The sequence below is a fragment of the Anguilla anguilla genome, chromosome 12, assembly GCF_013347855.1.
Source record: "Anguilla anguilla isolate fAngAng1 chromosome 12, fAngAng1.pri, whole genome shotgun sequence".
In the NCBI taxonomy this organism is placed as follows: domain Eukaryota; kingdom Metazoa; phylum Chordata; class Actinopteri; order Anguilliformes; family Anguillidae; genus Anguilla; species Anguilla anguilla.
The window spans coordinates 1,242,800-1,251,574 of NC_049212.1; the positions used below are offsets into that span (position 1 = coordinate 1,242,800).

At 43.2% G+C, this 8,775-nt stretch overlaps 1 pseudogene; it reads right to left on the reverse strand.

The window, feature by feature from the left end:
• Positions 1 to 412: 412 nt before the first annotated feature.
• On the reverse strand, positions 413 to 7,812 carry LOC118209904 (annotated as a pseudogene).
• Between the last annotated feature and the right edge of the window lie 963 nt (positions 7,813 to 8,775).

The window sequence follows — 8,775 nt, forward strand, 5'->3', positions numbered from 1 at the left end:
AACTGTGTAAGCAGCGTTATCCATGATACAATGAAGAGATTTCAAATCAACTACTGAGAAGGTACAACTGTAGTTGTACCTTCTAGTCCCATCTAGTGGATTCTAAAGGCATTGCATATAATGAAGGCAAACTTGCCTGAGTGTCGTTTAAATGTCTTTTACGTGATCTCCATAATCTCTGAAGTGCATAGCTTTTCCGTGTTGAACTCAAAAATATGAAATTAAATACACAAAATGAGATGAGACGTGTCTATTCACATCAGTAAAAATGGCTGAGGTATAAACTGCACTATCCCATGTGAAATATACATACATTATACATATACAGTGAGCTCCATAATATTGGGACATTTTCTTAATTTGGCTCTGTACTCCACAATTTCAAATTTGTAATCAAATTATGTACAATTGGTTAAAGTTCAGATTCTCAGCTTTTATTAAAGGGTATTTTTGCACCATTTAGAAATTACAGAACTTTGTATACATCCTCCCAGCATTTCAGGAAACCATAATATTTGGGACAAATGGCTTCATGGGTGTTTCTGATTAGTCAGATGTGTTCAATTGCTTTCTTGCTGCAACTATAAGAGAGTTTTTCATATCTCTTCTTGGTTCTAGTCCAGTTGATTGCCTCTGGAGACTGTCATTGCCATTTTCCAACAAGAGGACCAGAGTTGTGCCAGTGAAATCAAGGAAGCCATTATGAGGCTGGGAAATAAGAAGAAGAAAAAACAGTCACGGACACAGGCCAAACATAGGCTTACCAAAATCAACTGTTTAGAACATCATTAAGAAGAAAGAGAACAATGGTGAGCTCAGTAATCACAAAGGGCCTGGTGCCAAGGAAGATCTCTACAATTGATGAAAAAACCCCAGTCCAACAGATCAGAAACACTCTTCAGAAGGCAGGTGTGGATGTGTCAGTGACTACTGTCTGCACAAGACTTCACAAACAGAACTACAGGGGCTATACTGCACGATGCAAACAGGATGGCCAGGTTAGTTTGCTAAGAAGTACCTAAAAGAGTTCTGGAAAAAGGTCTTGTGGACAGATGAGACCCAGATTCACTTGTATCACTTGTATCAATTTTCCACATATTCAGTTAGAGAATCTTTAAAGATTTCCTTTGTGCATCAAACCACGTTGGTCAAGTCCTGTCATCACTGTATGACAATGTAAAAAATCGTTAATTTTAAAGGAGATAGCCAGTATCAGTATGGCGTTCAGGAGGCTAACCCTGGTGTCGGGCTTATTCTCTGAGCTGCCAGTATCAGTATCATGTTCAGGAGGCTAACCCTGGCGTCTGGCTTATTCTCTGAGCTGCCAGTATCAGTATCGTGTTCAGGAGGCTAACCCTGGCGTCGGGCTTATTCTCTGAGCTGCCAGTATCAGTATCGTGTTCAGGAGGCTAACCCTGGTGTCGGGCTTATTCTCTGAGCTGCCAGTATCAGTATCATGTTCAGGAGGCTAACCCTGGCGTCTGGCTTATTCTCTGAGCTGCCAGTATCAGTATCGTGTTCAGGAGGCTAACCCTGGCGTCGGGCTTATTCTCTGAGCTGCCAGTATCAGTATCGTGTTCAGGAGGCTAACCCTGGCGTCGGGCTTATTCTCTGAGCCGCCAGTATCAGTATCGTGTTCAGGAGGCTAACCCTGGCGTCAGGCTTATTCTCTGAGCTGCCAGTATCAGTATCGTGTTCAGGAGGCTAACCCTGGCGTCAGGCTTATTCTCGGAGCTGCGCATAGCAGCTGTAGGTGCGTGGCAGTCGTCCGAAGCTGCAGCACGCAGGGCTGGTGTCGATCTCCTCCGGGGGCTGCGTCGCTCTGAAGTTGAATCGCTGGAGGAGGGAGGAGAAGAGGAGGAAGAGCTCCACCCTGGCCAGCCCCTCCCCGAGACAGACCCGTTTCCCTAGAGACCAGGAGGACAAACACGGTGAACACCAGTGTACAGTGGATATAAAAAGTATACACACTCCTGTTAAAACAGCAGGTTTTTGCGATGTAAAAAAATGAAACCAAGATAAATCATGTCAGAACTTTTTTCACCTTTAATGTGAAATTGCAACCCTTAAAATTCAAGTGAAAAACAAACTGAAACATTTTAGGGAAGAAAAATAAAAAATAAAAACTTACAATAACCTGGTTGCATAAGTGTGCACACCCCTAAACTCATACTTTGTTGAAGCACCTTTTGATTTTTATTACAGCACTTTGATTTTCATTACAGTCTTTTTGGGTAAGATTCTCTCAACTTGTCACATCTTGACTTGGGAATATTTTCCCACTCTTCCTTGAAAAAACGTTCTAGATCCATCAGATTACGAGGGAATCTCCTGTGCACAGCCCTCTTCAGGTCACCCCACAGATTTTCAATTGGATTGAGGTCTGGGCTCTGGCTGGGCCATTCCAAAACGTTGATCTTCTTTTGGTGAACCCATTTCTTTGTTGATTTGGATGTATGCTTTGCGTCATTGTCGTGCTGAAAGGTGAAATTCCGCTTCATCTCCAGCTTTCTAGCAGACGCCAGAAGGTTTGGCGCCAAAATCGACTGGTATTTGGAGCTATTCATTATTCCCTCCACCTTGACTAAAGCCCCAGTTCCAGCTGAAGAAAAGCAACCCCAAAGCATGATGCTGCCACCACCATGCTTCACCGTGGGTATGGTGTTCTCTTGATGATGTGCTGTGTTGTTTGTGCGCCAAACATACCTTTTGGAATTATGGCCAAAAGTACAACCTTGGTCTCGTCAGACCATAACACATTTTTCCACAAGGTTTTGGGAGACTGGATGTATCTTTTTGCAAAATTTAGCCGGACTTGGATGTTTTTTTTTGTGAGAAAATGCTTCTGTCTTGCCACCCTACCCCATAGCCCAGACATATGAAGAATACGGGAGATTGTTGTCACATGTAGGGAGCAACCAGTACTTGCTAGAAATTCCTGCAGCTCCTTTACTGTTGCCGTAGGCCTCTTGGCAGCCTCCCTGACCAGTTTTCTCCTTGTCTTCTCATCAATTTTGGAGGGACGTCCTGTTCTTGGTAATGTCACTGTTGTGCCATATTTTCTCCATTTGTTGATGATTGTCTTCACTGTGTTCCATGGTATGTCTAATGTCTTGGAAATTATTTTTTAACCCTCTCCTGATTGATACCTTTCAACAATGAGATCCTGTTCATGCTTTGTAAGCTCTTTGTGGACCATGGCTTTTTTGCAGTAACCAAGAAGATGTCAGGAAAATCCTACAGGAACAGCTGAACTTTATTTGGGGTTAATCAGAGTCATTAATTGATGGCAACATTAATTGATGGCAGGTGTATACTAACTACTATTTAACCTGAGTTTGAATGTGACTGGTTGATTCTGAACACAGCCACATCCCCAATTATAAAAGGGTGTGCATACTTATGCAACCAGGTTACTGTAAGTTTTTTATTTTTATTTTCCCTAAAATGTTTCAGTTTATTTTTCACTTGAATTTTAAGGGTTGCAATTTCACATTAAAGGTAGAAAAGGTTCCGACATAATTTATCTTGGTTTCATTTTTTTACATCACAAAAACCTGCCATTTTAACAGGGGTGTGTAGACTTTTTATATCCACTGTAGCTACATCACTGCCAGTGTCAAAAAGTCAAAATGGCAGCTTAGTTACAAGTTTACTACATAGCAGGTAACCTAAAATGAACACTGCAAAATGTTCAACTATAAACTGTGACTGAGTACATTTTATACTGACAGAGTGCCTGCTATGCAGTGTTGATGCATATTAACTGTTATGGCTGAAATAACACGGAAGGTTTTACACTGAACAAGGAGCTGGAGACATCAATGTGTGTTGGCTTCTGCATACATGATAAAGACAGAGCTGAAAAAAACTCAAAGTAATGAATCTAGGCTAGTATCATTTTCATTGTGACTCCATGAGGAGTCACTGCAGCCTGTAGAACCAACGGCTCTCTTCAGTCTTACAGGATAACAAGGTGTATGACAGGTTCCAGTCTGGTTTTATACAGCATCATAGTACCAAGACAGGCCTTGTCTGAGTAGTGAATGAGCTGTTTCTCTCCCTTTATTGTGGCTGTATTTATGCTACTCTGCTAAGTGTGTTTGTTACAGTTTTCTGTAAAAGGTACCATACAAATAAAATTGATTTGATTGGAGGGTTGCAGTGACACTGGGTAAAAACAGCAATCAAATTTATGGCTCAGAGTCAGTAATAATTCAAAGAAAACCAACCCAGTCCAAATGCCAGGAACGCGTCATTCTTCTTGAAGCTTCCGTTCTCATCCAGGAAGTTCTCTGGGTCAAAAGCGTCAGGGTTTTTCCAAAGTTTTGGATCAGAGAGAACAGAGGACAACAGAGTGAGGACCATCGTACCCTGGAAAAAACAAACAAACAGCATGCAGCAATCGTGCGTTTGATTCGTCAAACATGTCTGGTCCCCAGGACTGCGCATGACATCACCTCAGGGAGGAAGTAGCCCTTGAATTCTGTGTCCCTCATCGTTTTGTGAGGAACGGAAGTGGGGGTGAGGTCCATAGACCTCATGAATGACAGCATCAGTGTAGGGCATGTTCTGTCTGTCCTGGACTGAGGGGCTTCTGGAGGACCCTACCACCTCATCAATCTCCTTCTGAATCCGCTCTGGAGAAACAAGGACAGTGTGTCTTCAGCACAGAAACACAACTGCGCAGACCCTGCAGCTCTCCAGGATTAAGGTGGACTGCCTCCGCCAGGTTCACTGGCCACAGGTACCTTGGACGTGAGGGTACTTCATCATGAGCAGCAGGCCGTGCCTCAGCGTGGAAGAGGTGGTCTCCGTCCCTGCGGAGAACAGGTTCCAAATGGAACTCACCAGGTTGTCAAAGTGGAACTCGCTGCCAGGCTTGTGTTCTTGCTGTGGAGAGAACAAGGAAGTAACATTCTGCTGACAACCCAAGGTAAATACACGGCAGTAAGTGGTAGTTAGAGCTAGTGAACAAAAAATGTGAACAAAACAGTGTTTGACTGTGGACACCCAGAATTGTTCACACTTGTATTCTTAGAAGGCAAGGCCACTTAACAGTACTGACTGCCTTCACCCAATGTTAAAGTATTGCCTTCCTGCAGAGAAAGGTTTCTTAAACAAAACAGTAACAAAATTTACACTGAACCCTAGTTGCCGAGTGGGTTGGGGAACATGACACTGACAGAGTCCATGCCACTTCCTGCTCAGTCACTCGACCTGAACCAAATCTAGTGTTCATGGGATATTCTGGACTGATTCCTGAGACAGTGTGTAACTTCCATCAACTAAACATGAGTTACGCAGTTTTCTTCTGAAAGAATAGTATCACAAATTCTCCTTTGGAATTCAAATCATGAGAAAACACGATTGCATTGTACACACACCGTACAGGCCACATATGGAGGCCCAGAATGCTATTAAATTACTTCGCATGGGTGTTTACATTGTTTTCTTGTTCTATTACCACCCCCTTAGGAAAGCTCATGTTTTAACTGCCCCATTCTCACTTGCTACTTCTTATGTACTAACTCAAGACCATCTTTGGTTCCTTCACTCTCCTACATTATGTTTCTGACTAAAAGGATAAGCCACTGACAGGTGTGGTGCTTTTTCTCATTAGACGTCCGAGGAAAAAAAGTTCTCGTGTGTGCTTTCTTCAGATTTTTTTACAACTTTTAAATTCCAACTCAAAAATTTCTCTGAAACTTTGATTAAATCCGGACCGTGCCAGTGGCTCCACAGGGTGATGTGCAACTGCCGATTGTGCTGCCCAGGGTATGGGAGGGCTCAGTCATGTCGAAGAATTCAGTTCTACATAAAGACTTAAATTAAGGTTGAGAAGCTTTAATAGATGATATCATGGAGAGGAATACAACACCTGCGGTTTCTCTGAAAATACAGCTTATTCACCCAGTTTTATACCTCCTAGACAGTCAGAGAAACTTACAGTTCTTAAACAGAGATAAGGAACAACAATAGTTCTTTCTCTAAGGGAACTAATTAAACATGGGAGGTAACATATTAGGCAACATGGCTGAACTATATCTCGAGCTGCCAGGAAACCATGAAAAGGCACTAAATATACTCTAAGCAAGTCACCCTAAATTAAATTCTTTCGCAAGTCAGTTAGCGTTTCATCACTCCACTGGCCCATTGGGTGTCCGTGTACAGCTTCTCAAAGCTGCATATGAAAGGTCTGCCTCCGAGCCCACTCAAGCTTGAGTGGAAGCTCGACGGTAGTCTTCAGTGTGAAATGAAGCAGTTGGGAACACCTCGTTTCAGAGGAGAACCGTGATATCTACGCTCTCCAGAATCGCCAGTGGTGTTTACGCTGCGATTAAACATTACACATTTCACTTTAGGGTGGGAACTGAATACACGCAGGTCCACATTGCGTCAAAGTTCTTTAAAGAAAAAATAATCTGCCAGAGCCTGCTCTCGCTGTGAGGTAATCCCTCTCAGAGGTTAAAACCAAAGCAGTGTGGGGATTACTGGATGTCTCACTATAACCACATGACCCTGTGGCTTTAAGTGAAATGCAATTCCATGGTGAGGACTGGCATTTCAATTACATTCATAAACACAAGGGGCTTCCAGAAAGCTTCCTCTGGCTGCATGGAGTGGCTTTCAAGCGTCCTGCTGAACAAGAAGAGGCCCATGCAACGCCATCAGTGCCATATGCACTAACTGGGTAAACTGATCAACATGGCATTCTGCAGCACAAAGAACTTCCCAAACTGGACAGACAGTGAAACATTACTCCTGTACAGGTGCAAGGGCTGCTGCCTGAGGCCCAGAAAGTTCCAGAACAGCACTCTACCTACAGCTATTACAGCAGCAGTGTGCAGAGCCCCACCCTCCCCCCCAACCAACCCATCAACACTACAAACTGCAGTCACATGGCAAAAAATGAAATTCCAGAACAGTTTCTCTCATGGAAGCATCATCATCTGCATTGGATGGGCAGCCGTAAGCAGGTGTGCCCAAGCATGTGTTTGCGGGTTTCCTAAATTTCCTGAATACCTCCAGCATCCGGACCAGAAATGCTTCAATGTAGTCCTGAGGGGAGTTGATGTCCAGGTGGCTGAGGCGTTGCTTGGCTTCCTGTTCAATGTAATTTCTGACCTTCTCGAGGTGCTGAAAGACCTCATGATGAGGGCCGGGCAGGTACCAGGCCAGTCTGGGAAATATGTTGAAGAACTGTGGGAGAAACAGGCAGGAAGCACTGATATTAATCCATGCTACAGGACTGCCACACAGAGAGACTGTAACCATCAAAAGCACATACAGCTAATGCTAACAGGAATTAGCGTTTAGCCCTGCTTAAATGCAACTTTAATACATTAATTTGTCAGCTTTCAGATAGGACAGTCTGGGTGATCCTACCACCACACCCCTGCCCTTCCACACCTCAGCAAATCAGCCACATCAGCCAGATGTGCATATTAATAACAAGCCATACACAAGCAGAACAGCCCTGTAGATTAATAACAAGCCTTATACAAGCAGAACAGTCCTGTAGAGTAATAACAGGCCTTACACAAGCAGAATAGCCCTGTAGAGTAATAACAAGCCTTACACAAGCAGAACAGCCCTGCAGTGACCTACCTGTCCTTTGGAGCTGCTGAGAAAATGGAAGTAAGCATCAATGATCTGCTGGAGGAACTTGAAATGCTGGTCATCGTATTCGAACCTCTTGCCAAAGACGATGGAACAGATGACATTGGACACAGCATTACACAACAAATGGTGTGGGTTGAAGGCAGAATCTGGAAAAGAAAGATTGCACAGTGTTTTGGATTTAAACATTTTTTTAAAAACAGCATGACTGTGGTATTGTGAATTCACTTACTACTTAATGGTAAATAGACTGCATTTATATAGCGCTTTTATCCAAAGCACTTTACAATTGATGCCTCTCATTCGCCAGAGCAGTTAGGGGTTAGGTGTCTTGCTCAAGGACACTTCAACATGCCCAGGGCGGGGTTTGAACCGGCAACCCTCCGACTGCCAGACAATCGGTCTTACCTCCTGAGCTATGTCGCCCCTAATGAAATATCAAATTGTGAATGAACTGTATGCATGTTACAGGATCATTATATTTTTTAAAATAAGAGACACGGCCTCTAAATGTATCACATAGACATAGGAGGTAATAGTGAGGTATAGGAACATAACTTTTGGCCCAGTCAGTTTATTTACAGAAGTCAGAGTGGATGAATATTTACAGTGGGGAAAAAAATACTAATGAATGTAATTAAGGAATTTATGAAAAAATTAAGATTCAAAAAGTAACAAAACGAATGGTTATTCACAGATAAAGGTTCACTCCTCTTCTACATAACTAAGACAGCCCTATTGCTCCCTGCAGCAATCACAATTTACTCTGATCTCCTGCTATACTGAAAAGGCCCATTTCACATAGCCTAAGGCCCTCCCTCCATTTTCAAAAAGATAAGTCATTACCAAACTTCTAACCCTCACAGACATGTAGGCTATGCCCCTGTTGGTATAACACTCATTGTACCTCAGAGACAAAAGATCTGTTCAAAAAAGACCTGAACTAGAAAGAATACACTCAGCACAGTGCAGACCCCTGCCAAAGGCACACACATCTCCCCTCACATGAATGTACACAGCAAAGGTCTTGAAAAAAGATATGTTTGGCCTGATGGTGGCGCTAGAGGAAAGGGCATGGGATCATCAAATCCAATAGGTTTCTGTCACGTAACGGGTACGGAGGACCCAAACGCAGAGTAAGGAAAGACAAAC